General features: G+C 47.7%; 1 long non-coding RNA gene across 1 annotated transcript; it reads left to right on the top strand.

The window, feature by feature from the left end:
• Positions 1–3,124: 3,124 nt before the first annotated feature.
• Positions 3,125–6,236, top strand: LOC310700775. The gene is made up of 2 exons (XR_014522814.1): positions 3,125–3,258; positions 5,826–6,236. It is a non-coding gene; the product is annotated as an uncharacterized lncRNA (long non-coding RNA).
• Positions 6,237–6,954: the final 718 nt, after the last annotated feature.

Raw genomic sequence — 6,954 nt, forward strand, 5'->3', positions numbered from 1 at the left:
TGCCTTGAATGAGAACTGAATCAAGCTTCTCTCCCAACCCTACTGCCTACAAGGACTGTAGCATGTAGCACCCTTTGCGAAAACTAGAAATTTTATTGCTAGCTATGTCTATGTTGGGATGTGGGTGGCACTGTGGGTTAAACCACAGAGCCTAGGACTTGCCGATCAGAAGGTTGACGGAGTGAGTTCCCGTTGCTCGGTCCCTGCTCCTGCCAACCTAGCAGTTGGAAAGCACGTCAAAGTGCAAGTAGATAAATAGGTACCGCTCTGGCGGGAAGGTAAACGGCGTTTCTGTGCACTGCTCTGGTTCACCAGAAGCAGCTTAGTCATGCTGCCCACATGAACCAGAAGCTTTACGCCGGCTCCCTCAACCAATAAAGCGAGATGAGCGCCGCAACCCCAGAGTCGGTCACGACTGGACCTAATAGTCAGGGGTCCCTTTACCTTTATGTCTATGTCACTACTGAACCCTTCCCTTTCTCCAACAAGCCTACAGCAACATGCATAGGATCATCCCATTTTGTCTTCACAATAATACTGCAAGGTTGAGCTCTGGGATTCCTTTCTTGCCTATGTGCCTTCTCTCCAGGTTTTTCCCAGGCTCCCTCTGCCTGGTAATCACAGGGGCATTTATTTAATTTTTTAACCCTGCTTAAAGGTAAAGGGACCCCTGACCATTAGGTCCAGTCGTGACCGACTTTGGGGTTGCAGCGCTCATCTCGCTTTATTGGCCGAGGGAGCCGGCGTATAGCTTCCGAGTCATGTGGCCAGCATGACTAAGCCACTTCTGGCTAACCAGAGCAGCGCACGGAAACGCCGTTTACCTTCCCACCGGAGCGGTACCTATTTATCTACTCGCACTTTGACGTGCTTTCGAACTGCTAGGTTGGCAGGTCCGAGCAACGGGAGCTCACCCCATCGCGGGGATTTGAACCGCCGACCTTCTGATCGGCAAGTCCTAGGCTCTGTGGTTTAACCCACATCGCCACCCGTGTCCCTGAACCCTGCTTACTGCCACACCAATAGTAAAAAAATGTGATCATTCTGCAACTAGAGGAAAGTGCCTATGCTGAAAGAAGGATGCTTAAAACAGGCCTTACATTGCTGCCAGTTAATTTCTGGTACCCCAGCAGGTCCGTGCATTTCAGTCAAGCAGAGATAACTGAGAAGGGGCGGGAGCAGGCGTGGGCTGTCTCCAAGCACTCATCAGAAGGATTGGTCCCATCAAAATTGAAATGCCTGTCCCCAACATTCATAAGCCTTTCCTTGGTCCCTGGACTCTGGGATTTTATGGCTCCCCTCACAAACATTTTGTGTGGTTCACATATTACTCCACATAGCACAGAGGTGCAGTTTAGAAAGCAAGCTGGTTGGGGGTGGGGGGAGGAGATGCACATCCTATTTTCTTCTCTACACACACACACACACACACACAGAGAGAGAGAGAGAGAGAGAGAGAGAGAGAGAGACAACAACAATGCACTATTCCTCCACATGTTTTCCTTCCGTTTCCAATGGCTGGTCCAGCCCCAGAAGTTCCAGGAGAGGAGAAAAACAACAGTGGCTCCCTTTGCCTTCCGCCAAAAAGCGTGCCTGGCAATGTGATTCTTTAATCAAGCAGACTCTTCCAAAATGGATGATTACGAGAAACGGCTCCCCTCTCGTAAACAGCAATTGGGGGAGAACGGGGAGGCGAGGTGGGAGCAACTGGATCGTGAGCCTGGCTGCTTCTCGGAATCGCCTCCTTAGCTTCTGCAGAGAGAGAGCGCCTGCTCGGAATCTAAGTTGACTGCTCTGGACTGTCTGGTCTGTTTATGAACCTGTTATTTCCTGAATGGAGAACCAACGGTAGTAAAAGTTTATGGCTGGTCCCTCAGCCCATGCACACGGCAGTGGATTTTTTTGGGAGGATGGATAGTGAATTGCATAGATGGGTGGTGATTTTTTTTATATTAAAAAAATCTGGTGCCTCAGAGAAGGGTGCAAAGATGGAGGAGGGATGCCTGCAATTAATGCACCATCCCTTTGTTCAAGCCTGCTGGCTTTGCTGGGCAAATAAACAGCCTCTTTTCAGGTGGATCAGTCACCTGGCCTGTTTTTCTATATAAAGCATTGATTTTCCTATCAATCTTCTTTAAGGCCTCCTAGATTCTTCTGGGTTGCTGCTTTCCAAATTGTCATTCACTTTCAGCTCCTGTGCAGGGAAATGGATGTGTGCAGTGGTTGCTCGGGCAACCGTAACCATGGCATCCATTACTAGAAGCTTCCATGCAGAATTCACGCCCATCCCTTCTTGTCTGCTGCCCCAGACTCTCTCCTCACCTGCCCTCCTCCTGCTATCCCTCAAGTGAGGGCCCACTTTACCACCCAAGATATATAAAGTGGTTTGACGCCTGGCGATATTATTCAGGGGGGCGTACAATTCATGGTTTTATTCCTTTATGTATGCGTCAACTTGACTTACACCTTGTTCCGCTTCTTGCCTGTTACAGGGCTCACAGAGTGTAGCAGAATGAAAACACTTCGGCTTTCTTACCGCATGATGCTGGCGTGCCGAGGAGGGTGTATAAAAAGGTCTGCAGTTTTTAAAAGGCTCCTGAGCCAGTTCACCAGGCTGGTATCTTGGGTACATATCACTGGACACTTGTTGAAGCTATTGCCCTAGCAGGGGCCACTGACAATGTGTGCTCCTTCGCCTCCTGCTCCTTGTTGTTACTGCCTATTCACCTAGGGACGCAGAAGCTGTCTTAGGCCACAGGTAACCAATGTTGGGGGACGTGGGTGGTGCTGTGGGTAAAACCACAGAGCCTAGGACTTGCCGATCAGAAGGTTGGCGGTTTGAATCCCCGTGACGGGGTGAGCTCCCGTTGTTCGGTCCCTGCTCCTGCCAACCTAGCAGTTTGAAAACACGTCAAAGTGCAAGTAGATAAATAGGTACCACTCCGGCGGGAAGGTAAACGGCGTTTCTGTGCGCTGCTCTGGTTAGCCAGAAGCGGCTTAGTCATGCTGGCCACATGACCTGGAAGCTGTATGCCGTCTCCCTTGGCCAATAAAGCGAGATGAGTGCCGCAACCCCAGAGTCGGCCACGACTGGACCTAATGGTCAGGGGTCCCTTTTTAACCAATGTTGGTGCCCTTGTGGCCTTTGACCACGGATGACGGGAGATGTCCACAACATCTGGAGAGCACCACATTGCCTACCCCTGCTTTAGAATGAGGCTGACCGTTCATCCATCTAAAGGCTAAAAAAAAGGTAAGGTAAAGGACCCCTGGAAGGCTAAGTCCAGTCAAAGGCAACTATGGGGTTGGGGCGCTCATCTCGCTTTCAGGCTGAGGGATCCGGCGTTTGTCCACAGGCAGGTTTCCGGGTCATGTGGCCAGCAGGACTAAGCCGCTTCTGGCGCAACGGAACATCGGATGGAAACCAAAGTGCACAGTAACATTGTTTACCTTCCTGCCATAGCCTCCCCAGCTGTTGCCATTGGCTGTGGGTTTCTTGTGAAGAAATTGGCTGTGGGTTTCTTCCCTCTCCCTCTCTCTGACAGGTGCTGCTGTTTTGATCTAGGCGCAGTGATTCTCAACCTGTGGGTTCCCAGATGTTGTTGGACTACAACTCCCATCATTCCTAGCCAGTATGACCAGTGGTCAGGGATGATGGGAGTTGTAGTCCAACAACATCTGGGGACCCACAGTTTGAGAACCACTGATCTAGGGGAACTGACGATAGTGGTGAAGTGGAGATGGTGGGGCACTCTGGGAAGGGTGTCCATGGAGACCTTCTAGCCCAAGCGCTTGCTCAAACCTGTAGCTGACATTGTCCCGTCGTCTTCACAACCACAGTGTCTGCCAGAGCACAGATCCCGTGGGGAGAATCACGTTGGGTGTGCAACTGTGCCTTGGATTGGTTGTGAAAGTTCCTTTTGTACTACTCCACGGCTTCCGTCTCTAAAAGACTTGGGACAGGAACAGAAGGAAAGGAACTAGACTGTGTGATGTGCAAATGTCATATAGGGGTGACCATGCAGTGTGTCATAAACATGACACCTGCACCAGGGATTCCACTCTTGCCGGGCCGTGTGAAGTGGATGTGTTATTGCTGCCCGCTGGGAGGAGCAAAGAGATATTTCATGCTAATTTCAACAACAAGCCAGGAAATGCTTATTTGTCATCTTCAAGGCAAAGAAATGAGAACACTGGCTTTGAATTTCAAGAGTGCTCTTGAATACGTCCATCGATGGGCTTAACATACCCTTGGGAGCTTAGTGGAGAGACAAAGAGCTGGTGATACATGCTGTTGTCTGGATGGGAAGCTGGCTGAGAGAAAGCAAAATGAGGGGTTTGCTGGATAGACAGATGGATTGGTCACTATGGGAAGCAGGGATGCTGAACCAGTATTGTTCTTGCCAGTGCTTTTGGGGTGGCGGGGGGAGGGGACTCAGAGGTATGCATACCCCTAAACATTTTGTTAATCTAAAATTTTAGTTTCTTCTCTAGCACGGTGAATCGTCAGTTCTGTTGCTACCCCCGGTAGCAGCCTCATTTCCTGTCACCGTGTTTCTTGAGTCTCAGATGGAAGCGAGCGTTTAATGTGTGAAGTAGGAATTGGAATGTAGCACAGTGATTGGTCAGTTTTGTTGTTATCACCTCCAATGGCAGCTTCATTTCCTTTCGCGGTGATTTTCTTGAGTCAAAATGTGAGTACTCCTAAACATTATGTTTTTTAAGGAAAGAAAGCACTGGTTCTTGCATTCTTAGACTGAGATGAAAATGATGGAGTAAAAAAAGAAAAAAAAGATTATGTTGAAGTTACTGCACTCTAGATTCTCTTTACTTCATTCCAGGTCCCCATCTGTACTACACATTTTAAACAATACTATTCCACTTTAAACAGTCATGGCTTCCCCCAAAAAAATCTGGGAGCTGTAATTTGTTATGGATGCTGAAAATTATTCCCCTCAGGGAGCTGCAGTTGTCAGAGTGGTTTATCCCCCTTTCCCAGGGAACTCTGGGAATTATAGCTTTGTGAGAAGAATAGGAGTCAACTCCCTGCACCTTTAATAAACTCCAGCTCCCAGTATTTTTTAAACATGACTGTTTAAAGTGATATAATATTGCTTAAGTGTATAGTGCAGATGTGAGTCTAGATTCTGAAGGACAGAATGAGCTGGGATCATAGGAAGTAGCCTTATACGGAGTCTGACTATTGGTCCATCTAACTTAGTATCCTCTACACTGATTGGCAGCAGCTGTCCAGAGTTTAAAGCGGAGAGTCTTTTCCAGCCCTAACTAAAGATGCTGTTCATTTGTGATGAATGAACTCCAGGTTGCCCATGGAGATGTCCCATTTTGCTAGAAGATCTCGCCTTCCTCCTCTCCGCATGGGCTCCCTTTGCTCACATCAATCAGAAAGTGACAGCCATGGGATAACAGCCCCCCTGATAGTATCCATTAATTAATAGCATGGAATATATGCTAAGGAAAGGTGACTGTGAACTATATTGTCGTGACTTTCTTTTAATCGTCCCTTTAAACTGCCTGTACTGAGCCTCCAGTGACTTGGCCAAGGGAGATGGGAGTTGGCTGGTGCTTTATAAATAAAATCTGTGCTTAATTATGATGACCTTTTCAGTGTTTCCTAATAGGGCCAGCTCGGCCGCGGCTAATACCACTTGCTTATAGCAGCAGTAACCTCGAAGGAAGGAAGGAAGGAAGGAAGGAAGGAAGGAAGGAAGGAAGGAAGGAAGGAAGGGACTTCCTACAGGTACATTATGCCGTGTTTTGTCCATAAAGGATATTTTTGCCCTTTCTCTCACCTTACAAGGCAGGCTGATGTGCAGATGCCAGGATATTTGACAGAAAAGCTCAAGATACACATTGATCTGCCAACACGTAGTTGTTCTCCCTGAGAAACGTAGAAAATAACAGGATATATTTATCCGAACAAACTTACACGACCCTTTAAATTTAGCTGCTGAAGGTGAATACATCAAAACAAGGCCCTGCCCTGGTTTATAGTCCATAATTGACTTCTGACTTCTGCTCTGTGAAGACCTCCACATCGAATCTGACTGTGGAGTAACATGAACTTATCTCTACTCATAAACTCTTATCTCTAACCCTGTAACGAATTATTGTGTGATACGTATCTTTATGAGTTTGAGTTTGTAATCTCTGTTAGAGTTTGTAATCTCTGTTTGAGTTTGTAATCCTTGTCAGAATACATACTTTTGAATGGATTAGTTTTTGTTACTATTGGCTATTGATTTGCGAGTAGGGACCACTCCCACTATTGAAGCTTGCATTGGCCTGAGTTCTTGGTGTGCTTTTTTCTTAGGATATTTGATGAGGCAGCCTGACTTTGGGGCCAATCCACTGCTGAGACTTTCCCCATTCTTTGGGTAAACAAAGCCACAGAGGGGTCAGGATAAGAAAAGGCTGCTGTTGTTTATGTTGGGATACTGCCAGGGAGATAAAGTCCATCATGGCCCCCAAGCCGGCTGCCGGACGATCCATCAGTCTCCCGTAGTCATGCAGTATGAGCGATTAGCGAGACGAGTTTCCTGGAAATACCTTGCCACATTCCAGGGCTCATGCACACTCTTATCAGCAGATAATGCACAGCCAGAAGTCGCACTCAGGAGAGCATTATTTACAAGCTTTTATTCAGCGTTGATCAGAACAAAGAAAGACATGACTGCCTGCAACAGTGTCTTCGACAGAGAGAGAAACGAAAGCAATAGCAAACATAAACATCCTGTGAACAGGAAATACGCAGGCTGTGACACAAACATCCTGCTCCCTTTTAAGGTGGAACGGAAATATCCTAACAGTTTAGCCCTATCAATGCAGTAACAGGTGGTGACTTTGCACGTGTGAGTTACATAGAGCAGCAATGGGGAACCTCCTGAAACTGTGGCAACCCAGGCCTCTCCAGATGCTGCTGAAGACGCCGCC

This window comes from Podarcis liolepis, assembly GCF_965112155.1.
Source record: "Podarcis liolepis genome assembly, chromosome: 2".
NCBI classification, from domain to species: domain Eukaryota; kingdom Metazoa; phylum Chordata; class Lepidosauria; order Squamata; family Lacertidae; genus Podarcis; species Podarcis liolepis.